Raw genomic sequence first — 21,628 nt, 5'->3', positions numbered from 1 at the left:
GAGTGCAATGCACTGAATGTTTATGTCCCAATCCCCAATTTCTATGTTAAAACCCTAATTCCAATGTGATGGTATTTGGGGTTAGGGTCTTTAGGAGGTAATTATGTCATGAAAGTGCAGTCCCCATGAATGGGATCAATGCCCTTATAAGAAGAGGTCAGAGAGATAGCTCTTTTTCCAACACCTAAGGATACACTTTGAAGTCTCCTGTCTTTAAAGCAGGAAATGGGCTTGTACCAGATATTGGCATAGCTAGAACCTTGATCTTGAACTTCCCCAGCTATAGGGACTTTGAGAAATAAATGTGTGTTTTCAAGTCCCCCGAGTCTATAGAAATTTCTTACAGCAGCCTGAACTGACAAGACAGAGAAGTCTCAAACGTTATGAACTTATTAGATTTCCAATATGTTAATAATGAAGACATTGAAACAGAATTACAAAAATTGGTTGTTCTTTAAATGTAAACAAATTTACACTTTTCATACAAAATTATGATGACTGCAAACATAGCATCTTTTAGCTATGTCATTAATAATCTAAATTTTAACTTCCTTAGAAATATGAAGCTTAGGGCAAATGACCCTTTTTCCTGCTTTGTGCAGGTATTGGATTATATCACAGAATTTCTGCCTTATTGTGATCAAATCTTAAATATAGAAAGATGGCGTGCCTGGATGGCTCCGTTGGTTAAGCTCTGACTCCTGATTTTGGCTCAGGTCATGATCTCAGGGTCATGAGATCGAGCCCCACATCAGGCTCTGCTCTGAGAATGGAGTCTGTTTAAGGTTCTCTCTCTCTCTCTCTCTGCCCCCTTCCCCCCCCCCCCCCCCCCCCACTCACACTTTCTCTCTCTAAAAAAAAAAAACCTTTAAATATAGAAAGATATTCCACTGGGTTCTTAAATACCTGCCACCATGTGGCAGATGCTATCATTTTCACCCATCACATATGAACACCTCCTATTGCATGCAGACTTTAAATTTTCTACTGAAACCAAGGCTGGTTGCCATCTCCTTCTTCCTTATTACCTGCATATGATTTTCTGGCAGAGAAAATTTTAAGAGGAGAACCAGGCCTTAACAACATTTATTCAAAAAGAGACACCTATAGTAACAATGAGGTCATTCCCTTAGAAGGGGCAGGACAGCCAAAAAGAACTCTTGGTTTTGTGAAGCCAACAAGCCTCAAGTGCTAAGACTTTGAAGATCTGTACTCTTGAAATTTAAAGTTATTTTCCCCATGTCATGTGGAAAAATACCCGAGAGTCTTACCAATAAGTATATAATTATTGCATTACTGCTCATGGCTTACACATATACTGAGCTACACTGATTTTGGGGTAAATTTCTGACCACAGGTCCTGTGACCTAAGTTGTCATATTCACTATCCGTTCATTATCCATCATCAGAGATTAAGCTAGAGCTGTGTGGGGATGTCAAAATATCATTGGCTACTAATATATGACCTGTATATATCATCTTTTGTACAAAGATGAATGGGGCCATTAAGATTATTCCCTTGAGTATTTGGAATTGGGCAATATTCAGTGACTGAGGCATCTAGTTTTGGGTCCAGAAGCTTGTCTAGTTGAGAGATTACTTGATTTACAAATAGTGTTGAAAGGGGTCATGGGCAAGCATACAAAGTGAGGGAGCAAGACCTATTAATAGGCAGAGGCATCTGGCTGATAGAGGAAGAATCAACTGGAAGAGCCAGAGACACAATCCAGACCTTAAAACAGAGAATTGCTGCAGTTTTTGACAGTTTCCTATACCCAATTATCCTATATTTTATTAGTAAAAACTGATTTTTTTTTCCTGAGATGACTTGAATCTGGGTCAGGCCTAGCTTTTACATAAATGTGACTAAATCATGATCATTTCTTAGCTTTTACTTTCCATGCTTAACTAAAACAACATTTTGACAATGATCTTCAGGGACAAATTGGAGGAGAATTCTTTCTTCACCTCATTTTACAGTCAGTATTCCCTTGAGGACACATTTAGAAACAGCCAATTTAAACTTGATATCAAAGACATTGATGATTTAGCAGCTTTAACTTCAGTGAGGAGACTGAAGGATTCAGCAGCTGTGACAAGGAGATTTAAGGGTCAATGGCTACCCATTAGATTGTTTCATAAAGAAGAAATGAAAACTGATTGATGCAATTGGCAAGTTAATGACCTGCCAGAAACTGTCCTGTTCAGGAAGCTCTGGACCCAGACATGAGCCACTTGGGTGACATCATGAAAGGAACCCAGTCCAAACACAGAGTCTAGCTTATATTCCTCTGTAACTTACTAAGTACTCCTGGGTATCAGGTACTGTGCTAGGTGTTTAGCACCCATGGGAGGAAAAATCCAATCAAACGACAACAAAAACAAGACTACCTACAAAGAATTACAGCTTCCTCTGTTTAGGGATTTGAAATTTGCAGCAAATCTTTTAAAGTACCTAAAACTACCTCAGAGTGATAAATGTAAAGCTTCTCTTGGTTTATGAAAGTTGTATTAAAATATAATGTTTTTCATGTCAAAGCTAATATATGAAATTATTAATAGTCCATAACATGTTAGCAAGAATTATTAATTAGGTTAGTGGATTATGAGCAGAGAGAAAATCGTGCTACTGGTAAAATTTGGGGCATCGGAAACAGAGTACTGGAGAAATATTTATGACAGTGACCTCACTGAGGCTCTAGAGATCAAAAACTACAGAGAACTCATTTTTTTCTCCTAAGAATAAAGCACAATTGAATTTGGAACAGAGAACAAAATAGTTATAATGTAGCACCTCCATGGAGAGTTCCAGAAAGTGAAGAAATGGCATGAAGGTACTGGGTATTGGCTAAGGGAAGGGATGTAATGGAGTAGAAGTTTAAGAGAAACAAGTCCTGAAAAATGAGTAACACTTAGCAAAACAGAGGCAATGAGAAGCCAGAAGAGAAGTGCCGGAAATCTAGATGATATCCTGGCCTCATTTGAAAGATTCCATTGCCTGTTGTGTCGACCATGCTTCTCTAAATTGTGTCTCTTCATGGAAACATTTTAAGTCATATGTTTGCCCTGAGAACCACTGTGAAAAAGCATCTTCCCATAATGAGAATTAAAAACCATGAAACTAGAGCTTTCCAGTATCTTTTCCCTATGGTAGATTTAGGGTGAATCAGTAGTTTCTAAATGTGAGAAATTTAAATTCAAGACTAACATTACAATATTAATAATTATCTTACAGTGAAATGATACCGAGGATAGAAACTAGTGTTTATTAAAAACAAAACAAACAAAAACCATTGAGCTGCTTTTGGAAAAAATCAGACTTTCAAACTCAGAAGTATGCGTAATTGAATTATCAGATTAGCATCTTAGGGGCTAATTGGCTTTGAAACTACTTTGCTTTTGGAAAGACACCTTCTTGAACTCGTACCTCATCTGACAAAACAAACATTTTATGAATATGAAAAGCAATATAAATGCTGAATGACAATAATGCCATCTCCACATGACATCTGGGATTTTGTTTGGAAAAATTCTGCTTGTACATTACTGTTTCTTCTCTTCTGCATTACATAAGCGAAATGAAAGTATATCAAGAAGCAGAAAATGGAGAAACACAGAAAAAGTTTAAAGTCTGTTTGGTTATTTAATATATTAGAATTAATTGCTAAAGTGTTACCAGCTGTAAAGCTGTAAGACCTACATGCCAATACCAAGTCAAATATGCTAAAAAGACAAGAGTGTAAATATGGAAAGATGTCACCACACAAAAGATGGATGTCTAGTCAGCTGTGAGAGACCTGGGTTCAAGGTGGCAAAGTAGGAAGATCCTGAACCCACCTCCTCCCATAGGCGCATATGAAATAATTTTTTTTTCTTTAATGGGGCTTGAACTCATAACCCTGAGATTAAAGACTCTGAGATCAGGGCTCAGAAGCTTAACCCACTGAGCCACCCAGGCACCCCTGAAAGAATTTCCTCTTAAAAAACCCTTAAGCATGGCTGAATGAGACTACACATTAGGCAAACAGGAAGAAAACCACATCGAAGGCAGCAGAAGAGGCTAGAACACAATCTCAGCATACACCCCACCCTGGCACAGTGACCCACAACCAGAAGAAATCTCGAAACCAGGCACTTCCCCCTGAGGAGAAGAGATAAGCCCCCAAAATATATACCTTTGAGAACCAAAGGGGATTGCGGCCCGAAACCCAAAAGACCACAGCCATCTGAAAAAGAGCCAGGGCGCTGGTACTCACCATCCTGGAGCCCAGCACAGAGGCAGCCAACCTTAAAGTGAAAGAGGCTCACCTGCTTGTAGTAAAGCATCAGCCTGAGGAGAGGCAGCTAATTTAACACACACCTCTAGGAGTTCCGCTCCTATGTCACATTACTGTCCCTTCTCTTCTGCATTAAATAAGTGAAATGAAAATATATTTTTAAAAATTAGTGAGCAATGTGGCAGGGTGCGGGGGGCGGTTGGATCTGTGATTCTATAAGAATCACCAAGAAGTCCTCTGAATTCTGCCGAAGGTCAAAATAGAGTTTGGGATTATTCCCAACACCTGGAAAAGGAGGTCAGCTACCCATTTAAATCTTTAATATTGGAAATTAGAGGGCTATGGAAGGCAAGAAGTCAAAGCTGAAGCTTTAATTGAGTAGGAGAATATTAGATGCATGAGGGGAAGAAGATCAGTTCTTTCTTCCTCAAGGAAAAGGGGCTCAAATTAACATAAGCAGGAAAAGAGGATGTATCTGCTGGCTGACTAAAAACTTCAAGGAGTAAATGAGCTGGAGACCCAACGGGATCTAGACATTAAAACTATGTGATTAGGTATCTCTTTCTCCATCTCTTTTTATTTATTTATTCATGAGAGACAGAGAGAGGCAGAGGGAGAAGCAGGTTCCCAAGGAGCAGGGAGCCTGATGCGCGACTCGATCCCAGGACCCTGAGATCATGACCTGAGCCAAAGGCAGACGCTTAACCATCTGAACCACCCAGGCGCCCTCTTTCTCCATCTCTTAATCCTACTTTTATCCATGTTGGCTACATTCTCAGTAGGTCTTTTGTGCATCAGAATATAAACAGCCACCACCAGATAGAATTGTCTTTCAAGTTAGAACACTTAGTGAAAGAGACTGCCTCTCTTCCAATAGTTTCAGCATAGGTTCCTCCAGGATTCGGATTTGCCCAGCTTGGTGCTGCCACTAAAGCAGTCCCTGAATCTAGAGAATGAGGAATCTGATTGACGGATCTGGGCTGTTTCCACCTCTGCAGGGGCGAGGCGTGCAGGGCGAGCAGGTTACAAACATACCCAAACACCAAGAGAAGGTTCCTCAAAAGAAAGAGAGCCAAGAAAGGGGGCATGCATGATGGGTAGGCAAGGAATACAGCTTTCACAGTCCATCACAGCCTTGTTTCTTATAGCATGGTGTGCAAAGGGTCAGCATCAACATCACCTGGAAGTGCGAATAAATGCAGAATCACTAGGCTTACCCTAGACCTACTAAGTTAGAATCTGCATTCTAAAAAGATCCCCAGGGGATCTGTATGCATGTTAGGATTTTAAGCACAGTGACTGACATTTCCACAGAGGATTACATCCATAACCAGTCTCTCCATCCCACCTTCTCCCAGTTCATACTATTAATCTTTTTCTTACCCACATCCCTCCACTCTTAGGTTCTACTTAGTGGCACAAAGGTTCCAGAAAGTCTGATACTTTCCTCCTAAGGCTCTCATATATCACAATAGCAGAAATAATCCCGATGCAAAGTGACTCTAGGGGGCAAGTTAAGGTTTGCTAGCAGGATTGATTATGGCCATCAGTTCCTTTCTCTAGATAAATTTTAATTTGATCCATCTTCCATTTTATCCTCTCTCAGCTTTTCTTGTGTTTTTGTTAGATTATCATACAGTTTATGCACCTAGAAATTTAGAAGGATTATTGAATGTTCTTTTAGTCATAGTCCCTGTTCAGACCTCATATAAATCACTCAACTGGCAATTGTTTTCCCTGCTATTGTCTGGGTAATCCCAAATACCCAGGCAAGGGTGTCAAAAACATTCATTGTTCTTGTCCCTTCATGGTTTTGTTGTTGTGCTGCTGCACTTGCTCTGGGTTAATGTGACATTAGTCTCGGGAAGTTTTCATTTTGGCCATTATTAGCAATTTCACCGCATTTTTCTGTGGCAGCTCATAAAATGCCCTGGAGTGCCTTGTTACTCAGGCGTAATCACAGGGCTGAGGTGATGCTGGCTTTCCTTATGGTCCAGTTTACTAAGATACATCAATAGTTTTGCAGAACCCAACTCTATGTGGCCAATATTGCCTTAAACACGACATTCATTTGACCCTTAACTTTAAAGAAATAGTAAATGGATCACTTAGTTTATCTTTTTTTTTTTTTTAAAGATTTTGTTTATTTATTTGACAGAGAGAGACACAGTGAGAGAGGGGACACAAGCAGGGGGAGTGGGAGAGGGAGAAGCAAGCTTCCCGCAGAGCAGGGAGCCCGATGTGGGGCTTGATCCCAGGACCTCCGGACCATGACCTGAGCTGAAGGCAGATGCTTAACGACTCAGCCACCCAGGCACCCCACTTAGTTTACTCTAAGGCTTCACTTTTTTTAGCCACCAGTGTTCTTGATTCCTCGCTTCTGAAGACATTTTGCTAAAATGTGTCATTCTTGGAAACCCCAAATAGCTTATTCCTTAAAGTAGAATGCTGACCCCTATTTTATGGCTTAATAGAAAAAGGGAAGTAGATACTTAGCCTAAAACAGTTTAACTTGGAAATTTAATGTTTATTTGTAATTACTTACCTGTACTTTTCTAATATTTGGATTACTACAAGAGCAAATAAATTACTCAAAAATAATCATACATTTTGGCTTATGCTGAGATGCTGCAAGGGTCAAAATTTAAAATGGCTGTTTTTTATGCATTTTAATACATCCTTTTCACAATGAAAAAATGTTTTACTTGCCGTGTGTAAATCTCCACCCTCCCTCTCACTCCATGAGATAAATGATTAATTCCTGCTCCTTATGATATGATTAGTATAACTAATAATTTGAGACATAATTTGAAGACTGAGCAATATATGCCCAAAGCTATGAAATGATTGTTTCATCTCTGCTGGGAAGTCATTTTATCCTTTAAGTTAGAGAGAAAGGGCAGGTAAAGTGGACAGACGTTTTTTCTCAGTAAAATATAGAATTGCTTATCAGGTTTTAGAATGTTAAACGGCCATTATCTTAATTTTTTAATTTAAATTTTAAAAAGTGTAAACAGTACTGTCTGTGAGTACAGATCTTAATCTGAATCATTCTTTAGTTTGGGTTCAAGGGAAACAACGTGAAAGGGAATCTCAAATGCTTAGTATAAGTCAGACAGGTGAAGTAAAAGAAAAGTGGCTGAGAGATAATAGTTCTCTCAAATATTAACTAATTTAGAATTCCTTTTAGTATCTACCTGTATAATTAGGGCTAATCAAATAGCATGGAAGGCACAATGTGAGTGTTTCAATCCATCCATTATCGAGGCATCTTTCATGGCTCATGGAGGTTCCCTAAAAGGAAAAAAAAAATATTTTCCCTTAATTGCTAGGCTTTTAGAATTTGTTGAGCTTTATTAGCAATTTCTGATCTTTCTTGAGTAGTCCTAGGTCAATGAGTCTTTGTTAAGATAGATCTTCTTTGCCATGTACCCTTGAGAACCAGGGTCCAATATGATAGCCACCAGACACCTGAGGCCATCAAACAGTTGAATTGTGGCTAGTTCAAACTGAAGTGAGTTATGAATGTAAAATACACACTAGATTCTGAAAGCTTAATTTGAAAAAAAAAAAAAGAATGTAAAAGACCTTATTACATTTTATATTGATTACACACTGAAATGATAATATTTTGGATATACTGGGTAAATACATCTTATTAAAATTCATTTCAACTGTTTCTTTTCACAGTTTAAAAGTAGCTACTAAAGAACTTAAAATTACATATGTAGCCCTCAACTGTGGCTCACATTCTATTTCTTTTACAGAGCTGATCTAGACCCTTTATTGTTTCTGAAAAAAAAAAATAACTTATTACATAATCGCTTCATAATACTTAAATTCTTAGTTGATTAGTGAAATATTTTTATCTTCAATATTTCTGTTGGCAATTGTGTCAGAAGGACATATGCATCTCTAATATGGTTTGAGATTAGGAGAATATATAAGGCAATGTATTTGTGAAGTGCTTTTTATTCATTGTTCAAGCTGTCAAATAACTGCAATATAGCAACTAACAAATGAGTTAATGTTTAAAAATGTTTAAAAGAAAAAGAACAGAAAAATATTTCCCTGAGTACTCTTTGGAAATACCGACAACCTTGGCATTGAGTTACCACATCTGTGGCTTCCATATTACAAAGAGAAACAGTCTCTCAAAAGGAAGATTAAAAATAAATGAGTGGCATTATCATTCATATTATTACGTACCGATTTTTGTTAGTTGTTGAATTAAATAGCCAGTTTGTAAAAATTGAGTAATAAGAAAAGACCTAGTATAAGAAAATGATGGAACAGTTGGTTTCCTAGGAAGCAATTTGCAGAGGTATTCTGCCATGGAGAGTTGATGTTGAATCTTGCATTGCTAAGTGGCTTTGCTCAAAAATTTTATTGACACAATTATGATGCATTTTTCCATTAGAAAACCAATTTTCACTTAAGTGGTGAAATCAAGCTCCAGCTTGATTGTTATGGTGAGAAGGATTATGCTGTCAAATCAGTTGGATCCACGTGAAGACAATGTGTTTGTTTAGACAAATACTGAAAATTATTTGAGTGCAAAAGATCAGCATAACAATAAACTTCCAACTTCACTGAATAAACTTTAAAGAAAACTTGGCTCTTCTTCCTTAAATGAGAGTTTAAAAAGACTAGAAAATGCCACAAACAAAATTTTACTTTTCGTAATGAATTTAAAATTTTGATTTTTATTTTATATCAATTACCTGGAATACAGTATTGATGATGTTTTTACTGATGTGGTTAATATTTCCAGTATTTCCAAGTTGTACACTTCCATTATTGCAAGACATTATCCTCAGAGCTTTTCATTTGGCACAATTCTTTTGTTGTTTGTTAAAGTACATCATAAAACCAGGAATGGTTAATGGGACAGATCTGTATCCATACACGTTTGCTCTGGAGCCCTTATGTTACCTCATGGCCACTGAATTAGGCCTTGAGATTTTTATCTATCTGGGAGTCTAACCTTTGATTTTTTTCCAACAGATTTAGCTTGCCTTTCTGGCTTGTGGCACTGCCTGGCTCTAGCTCTTCCCTTGCAGATGAAGGAAATACTCAACAAATGTTTGCTAAATAAATGAGTGGACATCTCCTCCTCGAGATTTTTGTAAAGCTATTGTTATTAGTGAGATGTATTTAGCTACAGTTTCTGTGAATTACGGAGTCCTGAGATGAGGACTGTAACATTTAATAAACTTGAATTCTGTGATGGTAAATAAAGTGATTTGGCAGTGCTAATGGCAGGAATTATAGAAATATGGGCTTTTGAATTTGCTTTCCATTTTATATAATCCAGAACTATAAGTCTGGGAGTATATGCATTATATAGACGTTTTGGAAATTGGAACATCCTAAAAACTAGGATTTCCATTGGAAATAATGGGGTTAACAATCCACAGAGGTAGAGAAGCATAGAGAAAATGGATGGCAGCAGCAGTTCTAGCCAGGGGACAGTGAAGGCTCTTTACACTGATACAGAGCATATAAGTAGTTATATAAGAGCTTAAGTATTAATTTCATAGTATATAAGAGTATATAAAAGACTAGGTCCACACTAGTGATATCCCTAGGTTTGCAAAAATTGGGAAGGTGATGGTAAAGGAGAAGCTATCTACTAACACAGTACTACTGAAAACATGCGCAGAGACTTCTAGCATTTTGAATGGTTTGTGGTCGTCCATCTGGCTGGAACATCATAGCATTAGCACGAAACTCGAGGATAAATTGCTGGTGGAATGTAGTTAATTGCTGGCAATTAGTGGATGCTTACCCCTCTGGGAATGTATGAGGTGGTGGGCCTTGTGGAGATCTAATTTTAAAAAGGATGATACTTTGTGAGCTAGGAATCAGTGAGTATTACTTTCTGTCTTGACTAGGGGCTGCACTCAGGACAGAGAAATGCCAAAATAGGGAGAAAATTATTATTTTAGGAGAAGAGTACTATTTTTAACGTTGAGATATAATTGACATGTAACATTATATTAGTTTCAGGGGTACATAGTGATTCAAATATGTATATATTACATAATGATCGCCATGGTAAGTTTAGTTAACATCCATCAACTATTTTTTTATGTTTCAAGCCCTATGCTAGGTAAAGCAATGGTGAAAAGAATCAATCCTCATTCAGTTAACTTTCCAATGGCAGAAAAAGATACATTTATTAGATATACAATTAAATTAAATATTAAGTTTTAAAAAGCATTAATTAAAAGCAAATTAAGTCCTTTTATAAAACAAATTTACCCTGGCAATGTGACAAGCTTTATCAATGTTAGATTCATGGTGCTCTGAAAACTTTAATGAGATTTGTTCCTGTTCCTTAAAATACATTTGGAATATGGAATTCTAGATCCTTTCAGAGACTCAAAAGGAGAGCGATCCGTGAGGGAGAAGATAGGAGGTATCCTAGTGGAGGGGGTAGCATCTCTAAAGACTAGATATCCTTGGGTACAGTGTCTCAGTTTGCTACAGGAGAATGTCCAGCAACAGGCTTTCCCGTGCTTTCCTTTTCATGGGTGATACACTGGAAAATTCATAAAGAGGTATAGATGCTTCTTTAATTTTGGTGAATGCTGTATCTTTGCATCTTTGAATAGCTTAAGACATAAGTAGCTTAGTCCAGTGCATCAAGCTGTGTCTTACCATCATTTGTTGTTTGTTTGTTTTTCTGGAGCTAACGATCCCTGCGTCTACCAAGTCTCACAGGTAGGACCTAAAATACATTGTTATACCTACTAGAAGGCATGAGGAGTTGTCAAGCAATGACATACCAGCCCTCAGACAAGCATAAGATCCTAAGTGTGGCCAATTTTCCCCCTGTGCATAAGGAGCTGGTTGATTTCTGTTTCTTCTAAGATAATCAGGTCCGTACAAACAATGCAGGCAGGATCACAGCCTTGCTGGTGGACACTGTGGGAACAGTGACTCCTAGAATGCTGGTAGTGCAGCGACTCCAAGCATAGGGTTCAGAGGTCAGTGGTTCCAGGAGGCTTTTGGAGTGACTGCAGGTGAAGGGCACTCCTAGGCCAAAGAATGCCGGGGATGGCCAGCAATCCCTGTACCAACGGATGAAAGATGACTCCAAACTTTGCCTTGAAAGAGAGGAGAAGGCAAGGGGGTCAACGCTCAGAGAGGAAGACCCTTTGCTCTTCTTGGCTCCCACTTTTATTGGTCCTTCAGGATATCCTTATCACTGTTTCTCAAGCACGTGTTGTGTGACAAGAGGTCTTACTGAAACTGAGAGGATTTATGGGAAAGATAAGATATGCTAATCTGCATGGTCTACTAAACGTAAAGGACAATGCATACATCTCTTAGCTCACAGGGAGGCTGCTTGGGCTAAGAGAGCTTCAGGGAAGGTAACTACCTGTGACATCCCAACGGCAGAGTGGTCACGTGGGCCCGGCATTCCAAAGGCCCACGCCCTTCTTGGAAACCCTCCCTGGCCCCCAGCGGCCTCTGTGTGACATTTTAGCAAGCCAGGTATTATGGCTGGTTTCATGCTCTACATTAACCCCAACAAAAGAAACCCAAAGAGAGCCCTGTTCTTGAACTGTGAAAGTCTGATATCTGCACTGACCTCCATTTGCTGCATGCTGAGCCAGACCAAGGCTACAGTCTTCCTGAGAGACAATGACTGGTGTGGGCAGTGGTGAAGAAGTGACCCAATTTGGGGAACAATGCATTCCTCTTCTTCTTTGCTAACCAAACACCAATTTCTTCAGGTAGGTATGGTCCACTTCCAAGGGTAAATCCTGATTGGTCAAGGTGTATCATGTTAATTTATGTTAATGTTTGTCACTGTTTGTTGCCCAATACAGGTCTATCATGAGGCAAAGGTTAATAAAATGCAAAAGGATGTCCACTGAGAAACTTCTGGGAACTATTTTCCTCCCTATTAAGAGGAAGACCTTTGAGGAGAATGCCCTTAGTTCCTAACTTAGATGCTATTCTGTAAAGCAATGATGCGTGCAGCTTAGTAGCCCTCTTTCTGTGATAAGGGGAGAGAGACTTCATCACCAACGAATACAACAGAGAAGAAGAAACAAAGGAGACTTGAAGATATCACAGTTCCTGAAAATACCTTGGGACTCTCCATCTCCCAATGATGTCTTAAGTGAACGAGTAATAAACAACAAATGCCCTGAGCTTTAATCACTGCCCAAAACATTCTCTTGATGGTGTAATTCCCAGCTTGGGGATCTAAGGTGCTTGCTCACATTCATTAAGCTCTTCCAGAATTCCAGAAGCCTGGGCATGTAGACAAAGTGCATTACGAAGTCAGTAGCATGGCCTTAGTTTTGGCCACAGGTGGCCTCATAAAGACGCATGAATGTGGTAAAGCTACCCTGGCTGCCGTACCTAGGTCCTCAGCACTGGCTTTCAGTGCGCTGGCCCCAGACCATCTCTCTGGAAAAGATAAACGGAGCAGCGTTGAATGGATGGACAGTGTAGTGCCTATGCTAATGGTTCTTCATAATCTATTCATGCCTTCCCACTCCACTTTCTCCTACACTATTGCTCCAAGTGCTCTGTTGAAGAATATCAGTGGCTGGAACTGGGAAAGGTTATAAGAAATTGATGTTTTCACAATGTCATTGTTGAATGCTCAGAAACAAACGTTTGTTGTTATTCTCTTTTTTTGCAAGGCTCTTAATGACAGTTTCCTAACTAATTCAAGAAACTAGGGAAAAGTAGCTTTAATTTCTTTTTTTTATTAAGTTTTTTTAAATTTTAATTCCAGTATAATTAACATACAGTGTTCTGTTAGTTTCAGGTGTACAATATAGTGATTTGACAACTCTGTACATTACTCAGTGCTCATCATGATAAGTGTGCTCTTAATCTCCTTCACCTATTTCACCCATCCCTGCCCCAACTCCCCTCTGGTAACCCTCAGTTTGTTCTCTAGAGTTAAGAATCTGTTTCTCTGTTTGTCTCTCTCTCTCTCTTTTTTCCCTTTGTTCATTTGTTTTGCTTCTTAAATTCTGTATCTGTGTGAAATCATATGGTATTTGTCTTAGCACTCTACTCTTTAGCTCCATTCATGTTGTTGCAAATGACAAGATTTAAATCTTTTTTATGGCTGAATAGTATCTCCTTGTATATATGTACCACATCTTCTTTATGCATTCATCAATCGATGGACACTTGGGCTGCTTCCATAATTTGGCTATTGTAAATAATGCCACAATAAACATAGAGGTGCATAGATCCCTTCGAATTAGTGTTTTTGTATCTTGGGGTAAATACCTTCTAGGGTGATCACAGGATCATAGGGTAGTTCTATTTTTTACTTTGTGAAGAACCTCTATACTGTTCCCCACAGTGGCTGCACCAGTTTGCACTCCCCCCAACAGTTTACAATGGTTCCTTTTTCTAGTAGTTTGAATTTCTTAACTGTGATCTCACAATGTCATGGCACTCAATAAAGAAGCAAGCTCAGTGGGGAAAGTAACTGCTGCAGGACCATGGGAAAACTTCAGGATACTTGTCAGGAGATTTTAGTTCTTGTTCAGACCTGCTACTGACTATGATTATTACCTTGAGTTCTTGGTTTATTCATTTGTAAAAGGAAGTATTTAGACGACTGAGTTTCTTCCACGAAAACATCGTAGAATTCTCCAACAGTCCTCACGACTTTGTTGCTCTACTGGAGGCTTCAAACCTAAGCTGTACTCTGTGTCGCAGCTCTAATATATATTGTGCTATTTCATTTTTTCTTTTCTTTTTTTTTTTTAAGATTTTATTTATTTATTTGACAGAGAGAATGAGAGACAGAGAGCATGAGAGGGAGGAAGGTCAGAGGGAGAAGCAGACTCCCTGCCGAGCAGGAAGCCCGATGCGGGACTCGATCCTGGGACTCCAGGATCATGACCTGAGTCGAAGGCAGTCGCTTAACCAACTGAGCCACCCAGGCGCCCCTCATTTTTTCTTTTTAATGAGGAAGAATGTATATATAACTTTTGGTAGTCATTGGGCTTTATATCAAGTAACTCTTGATAGTTTTATACCCGGAGGACATAATACATCAAAGGGGTGATCCACTCTGTAACTCTTGACATATTTTACATTGTCAGATCGATGTGTTTTCAGCTATGTATGCCACTACTAAAGTTATACTCAAGGTCTTAAGGTATATTTGGACTCCTTAAATGAAATTGAGTTTTCTGTGTCTCCTAGTATTTTGTGTGTGGAAAAAAAATTCTGTTTTGCTTTGGGGTCGGAGTAGTTAATTGTTGCCAATGATAACAGACATTGTCTTTCTGTAGGACAAAGAGATAAGTGCTCAAAGGCTTTATATAAAACCTTTTATATTATATAAAATGATGTAGTATAATACTTAATATATTACTAATTACTAATATTATTAATAATAATCTTGGTATTGAATTTGTGCCAATTTGATTTATATTAATTAATGGCCAAAAGCTCTGTATTTTCATACACAGCCAATCTCGATATCCTAAACTAAAGACTTCCATGAAGTTGGTACAGATTTTTCTATAAGCCTATTGAGTACTGTAGACCTTAACTTACCAAAAGTAAGGGGAAAGAAGGGAAAAAAGTGGGAAAAGAAGGACTATTATCATCCATATTATGCGTTTTCACCAAAAACAACTGCTGTGCCTTGTGAGAATCCAGGTAGTCAGGGGATTTTTCTGACTCATCCAAAAAGAATAACTCGGGCTCTTTCCAAAGGAAGATTTATTGTTCTCTGTGTAGCAATAAAGATTTCCTCTTACACCGGGGCGCCTGGGTGGCTCAGTCGTTAAGCGTCTGCCTTCGGCTCAGGTCATGATTTCAGAGTCCTGGGATCAAGCCCCGCATCGGGCTCCCTGCTTGGCGGGAAGCCTGCTTCTCCCTCTCCCAATCCCCCTGCTTGTGTTCCCTCTCTTGCTGTCTCTCTCTGTCAAATAAATAAATAAAATCTTTAAAGAAAAAAAAAAAAAGAAAGTGTTTGGGGCGCCTGGGTGGCTCAGTCGTTAAGCGTCTGCCTTCGGCTCGGGTCGTGATCCCAGGGTCCTGGGATCGAGTCCCACATCGGGCTCCCTGCTCGGCGGGAAGCCTGCTTCTCCCTCTCCCAATCCCCCTGCTTGTGTTCCTGCTCTCGCTATCTCTCTCTCTGTGTCAGATAAATAAATAAAATCTTTAAAAAAAAAAAAAAGATTTCCTCTTACACCAACAATTCAAATGAGGAACTGGCCAAGAAGCCAGAGATTAAAACGAAGGTGTTATATCCCCCCTCCACCTCCTTTTGGAGCTAATTTTGCTTTTGGAGTGAACAGATACATTTTCAATCAAAAGCAAGGGTTGGTTTGTTTGTTTGTTTATTTCGTTTTGTTTTAAGCTATTTACACAAAGCTGTTACTACTGAACACCTGAAAATACATTTCTTCTCATCCTAACTGAAAAGGCACTGTTAGCATAATTTTTATTACTATTGCGCTTGTACGATTTTACTATTGTAAGACGAAGAATCTGTACAGTCTAAGTGCTTCCTGCAGTCTCTGCCTCAGCATGTTTGGAGTGCTTTGGCTCTTATTCTTGTTGTCTTCAGATTGACATATTCTGTACTGCCTGATAGGAATGCCACTATCATTGACAAAAAACAAATGGGGTTTTCAACTAAGAGTGAACGAGATTCTTGGGTTTGTTAAGACCCCTGCCCTGGAATGGGAGGGTCTCAGCAACCGTCCTCAGGGCCCAAATCCTAAGTCCAGATGACAAACTGCTAGAGTCATAGTAACTATGGGACATTCTCTAACTTCCCTCAATCAGAGGAATAGTCCAAGAAGGTGGTCTACCCATCCAGTTTTCCATTTCCCCATATGTGGGTTTTGAACATTCAAAGAGATCTATGGGCACTGGGAAATTTGGCAAAGGAAATCTCTTTTAAGGTGTGTTTTTTATAGATGAATCCCAAAAAGAGAGACGATTTCTCTAAGGTCATATAGCTAGTAACCTGCACTCATCCCCAGGTAAGTCTCACTTTAGAGCCTAGGTTTTGCACCCTACCTGTGATTTACCATTTATGCTTTGAGATAGTCTCACAACATCAGAGAATTCCTCAGAGGTCTTGATAAAATGAAGGTTAAAGATTATTTTATGCTTGGGGCACCTCGGTGGCTCAGTTGATTAAGCATTAGACTCTTGATTTTAGCTCAAGTAATGATCTCAGGGTTGTGAGATCAAGCCTGACATCAGGCCCCACACTGGGTGGTTGAACCTGCTTAAGATTCAGAGCCTCTCTCCCTCTCCCTCTGCCCCTCCCCCCTGCTCTAAAAAGCAAAATCACTATATGCTTTTATCTATTTTATATATTTAATTTTCATATATGGCATGTTTTAAAATATTTTTCCATTATTTAAAGATAATTTGAAAATTCCAGAATATTTTTTCTCTATTTCTTGATTCTGTCATTTTAGTATATGGGTGGGTTTATGTGCCAGACTGACAAATTATTTTATCCCTCTAACCATCCAACCATCCATGCTTTGTTTTTAACATATATATTCACGTACATTTTGCATGTATACATGCATACAGAGAGAGAAAGAGAGACAGAGAGAGAGAAAGAAAGGAGGGAATACATGCATTTTTGTTGTTGTTGTTCCTGGAACTTTAACCACCTGCTTCAGTTGTCCAAAATGTAATATTTTGGCTTAATATAAAGATGGCCTAGTTAAATCTTGTAGCATTGTCTGCTCCCTTTATCTTTTTGTCAACCAGCGAGCTTCAAGGGTGTGGGAAAGACAGTATCTTTAGTAGCCATGTTCTGTGGGAACACGATTTTTCCACAAAATTCTGGGTGCTATCGGCAGAAATGGAATGGATATTTGTTTGTTTCCTTCAAATAGGCTTTAATTATGGTTACAAGCACAGAACATAGCAAGCTGTTTTGGACCTACAGCATATGAAATTCTTTGATTTCACGGTGATAAAAATAACTGGTGATAAGACAGAAACCCCAGCACACTGTGACAATTGAAGGTTTCGCACAAGATAAAAGACCATCCCTAATGACTGCAGAGAATGTCAATAAAAAATGATGTACTTCTTCGCTTTTAAGGTGAGGAAAAATTGGTTGGAAATGGAAGGCTTTCACAAATAGCGATCTATTCATAATCAGTACAGTGCAGCGCCCCAGCACAGGGGCGCCATGCTGCTTTCTGCCTGTAGGTGGCAGCAGAGCACGTGTGGGCTTGTTGGAGGCCTGTGGCCCGTATCCCGGGAACAGAAGATTTCAATAAAAGACCATAGGAGACCACAACCAGAACCTATGGAAGCCAAAAGGACAACTAAGGACTCTGAGGAATTGCCACCAAGCTAAAATTCAGCAAAAGACCCTCAGCGAAATCCCAAATCAATCACATGCACACAGATACGGAGCTGAGGACTAAACTGCAGAATTCCCTAGTCATTATGAGCAGGTAAGGAAGAAGCACAGGTCTCTGAGTGGGTGGCTTACAAAATTTAAACCTTTCAGAACATCTTTCCTCCTTTGTTGGAGACACTAGACCAGAAAGGAGATCTGCGTTCAAATTCTACCTCTGCCACTCATTTGCAGTACTAGCCTGTTCTCACATTTAGAACAAAGGTTCTTCCAGCTCAGGCATTTTAGGACCCCCCCCCCCCCCCCGCCCCCCGCGGGTCCTGTCCTGGCCACACTGACCCATAGCTATTCCCTTTCTAAATACTACTCTATCTATAACAGAAATAACCTCATTTTCAGGGTTTTGGTTCACAGTGTCCATCTCTGGTCCAATGTGTATATGACGGGTTTCCTAGTCCTCACCTTGCTTCACTTCACCCCTGCCTTACCCATGGCCTCTGATTTCAGTAGCTTTATCTCTCCCCCTGTGTTCCCTAAACCAGGTTCATCTCTGGACTGATTTGTCTTGTCCTCCTCCCACTCTCACTCCCACCCTCCTAAGCCAAGCAAATTACCAGAGTTTAGATATCTTAACTCTGAAGGAGAACAGTACAAGAAAAAAAATAATAACTTTATATAATATATAAATATACATATAATACATATTTATATAAAAATATATATTGTATAACTATATAATGTATAAAATACATAAAAATAATAAATAATAATGATAGAATGCAAGTTATGGAAAAAAAATGAAAAGCTTAAGGATCTTAGAAAATCTTTGTCGTTTAGTATAAACACTTTAGGTAAATCAGTTTAAGAAAATATGAAGTATTGGGGTGCCTAGGTGGCTCAGTCGTTAAGCGTCTGCCTTCGGCTCAGGTCATGGTTCCAGGGTCCTGGGATTGATCCCCACATCAGGGCTCCCTGCTCGGCGGGAAGCCTGCTTCTCCCTCTCCCACTCCCCCTGCTTGTATTCCCTCTCTTGCTGTGTCTCTCTCTGTCAAATAAATAAATAAAATCTTTAAAAAAAGGAAAAAAAAGAAAATATGAAGTATTTGGTATTTATTGAAAACATCTGTGTTTAGAGGAAAAGAAAAAAGATAACACATTTTTATAAAACATTTGAATTTAAAGAAACAGATTAATTTATTAATTTTCACATCCCAAATTAGGTTTTGCAATGCACAGTCTTTTTTCCTAAAAATGGCAAAAAAGCATTAAGAAATAAAATATGGGAAGTTTAATTTACTGGAAAGCCCTTGAAAAGAAGGACAAAAATCACTCATCACCAGGATTTCCTGTAAGAAACCTGTAGAAAGATCTCTGGGAACTATGTGCCCTTGTCAGCTTCTGGTTCTTGCTATGTCTTGGCATCTCTTATTTCTCTTCCAGCTAATATTCTCTGGTATCACTTTCTCAGTAGTAACTGACCTTTGTTTTTATAAGTCTTTGCCATTTTCATAACATAAAATTGCTTTACACAAGTCGTTTTTGATCCACCTACTATGACTTCTGTTGACATAGCCACATTTCGTAGCTGTGATGCCATGACATCCCCAAGTGGAACTATGTAGCCGGAGGGATCACACATCCACCTGCGCTGCAGATGGTGGCGGACTTCGGCAGTGGGCGCAACCATTTTCGTAATGGATGATCTTTAGAAAAAAATCCTCATGATATAATGTGGCTTGGGGTGCTTAGCAGTTAAAAAGCCTGCTGCCTGAATACTTCCATGCACCTTCCTGGTTTCCAGAAGCTCCTGGAAGCTAGATTGTCCTGCAGAAAGAGACTGAACTTAGATAGATGAGATGAATTAGATAAACCTAGATTTGAATTCATGTTCAACCTTTTACAATCTGAGTGATGCTAGGCAAGCTGTGTCACTTTTCTGAGCAGCTATTTCCTTTTTCTTACAGGGGGAAGAATACTTTATAGTAGGGTTTCCTGGCTTAGCACTATTGGCATTTTAGGCTAGATAATTATTTGTTCTTATTTCTCCCATGCTCTGTACGATGTTCAGCAGCATCCTTAGCCTCCCCCTACCAGACCAGTATTACCAATCTAGTTGTGACAACCGAAAACGTCTTCAGGCATTGCCCGATGTACCCTGGGGGTGGATATTACCCCTGACTGACAACCACTGTCTTACAAGATGTGAGGATTAAATATAATATTTGTGAAATGCTTAATATATGGAAATAATTAATTAATAAGTGGCAGCCTCTTGGGCATCATTTTCAGCTCTGATATGAATTAATATTTTGGATACTGAGGATGAAACCACACAGACCAATGAGACAGGAGCAGGGAGCCCGGTGATCATGAGAAGGAATTTAAGGGGTCGCTGAGGTGGAGCGGGCATGAAAGCAATCTGGACAATCCACATTGGGCTGCATAGATTATAGTGTTATGCCGAACATCTAAATTACTGATATGCCCACCAGCCTCTTTGAATTAGGCAGAGAGAAGGATAATGCCTTTTGTTTTACAAGGGGGTAAATGATTTAATTTGGGAGGACAGGAGACTTCGGCATATGGCAGTAGTCAATGATAATACTGAAGAGTTTCTAAGAGTAACAAACCAAAAAACAACCCAGAGACAACCAGGAGACTGTCTTCCTGAGAGAAATACATATTGCAATCCAGGATCTGTTATTCTTTCAGCAAGATCTTAAGAATGTTTCCCAAAAGAAGATTTCGGTTTTCAATTGTCTCTTCTCTGTTGTTGTTTTATTGTGTAGTATGTAATATTTCAAAATGATTTACAATGTAGTATATGAATTATAAGTTGAAAAATCCAGAAATCTGTGCCCATGTTCTCCTATGCAACTATAAATATTTCCTTGGAAATCTTTGTGGCAATACACTATATACTCTGGGTATTGCTCTATGTAGTGTGGACAGTTCTATAAATTAGCTTGAAAGGAAAAGGGTAGTAAATGTGAGTCATGGCACCACATGCTGCTATAAACAAACTGGGGTGGGCTCAGTGACATTTTGAAGTCATTCAGAAGTGTTTTGTGAGGTCACCTGTCCTATTAGATGCATATCCTTATTAATGGTTTCTCTGCTTTTTTTTTTTTTTTTTTTTTAATGGGAGGAGCTGGGGAAGAAGTTAGAGGAGTGGAGGCGGGTGGGAGAAGTGTCAGCACTGGCAATTAAATTTATTAACTCAATTACCTGGGGTACCAATAAAAGCTGTAATCATGAGGCCATCTAAAAAGCATTAGCTGTTTTACTGCTAATGGGGCCCTTGCCAACATGAAATGGAACCAGATGCTCTTGGTGGGTGTCGGCAGCTGTTTGGTAGCACAGAATCAAATAGGTTGGACTGGGGGTAGGGCATCTGGACTAATGACAGAAAAATGCTTTGTATTGGGCGCCTGGGTGGCTCAGTCGTTAAGCGTCTGCCTTCGGCTCAGGTCACGATCCCAGGGTCCTGGGATCGAGCCCCGCATCGGGCTCCCTGCTCCGTGGGGAGCCTGCTTCTCCCTCTCCCACTCCCGCTGCTTGTGTTCCTGCTCTCACTCTCTCTGTCAAATAAATAAATAAAATCTTAAAAAAAAATGCTTTGTATTTATACAGTGTCTTTATTCAAGGAATACCAATACATACTTTGCAATAATGAAGACACGAATCCTTACTGGGCCTCCCCTGGGGAGATAGCCATAAAGACAGGATGATCATTTTATGGATGGAAAGAACTATAAGCAGGCGCACACAGAAGTATGCCTTCACAGGCCATCTGTGAGAGACTGGGCTGTAAAATCTTAGCTGATTTTACAGCCCCTGGTACACTACAGTCACCGTGGATGAGGACCCCCATGGTTATACCCCAGAGTCAGAGAGAATCAGAAATAGACCTAGGTTTCTTTCTCCTTCCCAGCTCTGCAGCTGAGGTGGCTCTAGAAGTTTTAGTGCCCACTTTAAATCTGTCAGCCTA

This window comes from Mirounga leonina, unplaced genomic scaffold, assembly GCF_011800145.1.
Source record: "Mirounga leonina isolate KUSES-001 unplaced genomic scaffold, KU_Mleo_1.0 Mir_168, whole genome shotgun sequence".
Classification (NCBI taxonomy): Eukaryota; Metazoa; Chordata; class Mammalia; order Carnivora; family Phocidae; genus Mirounga; species Mirounga leonina.
This window is presented reverse-complemented; position numbering follows the sequence as displayed.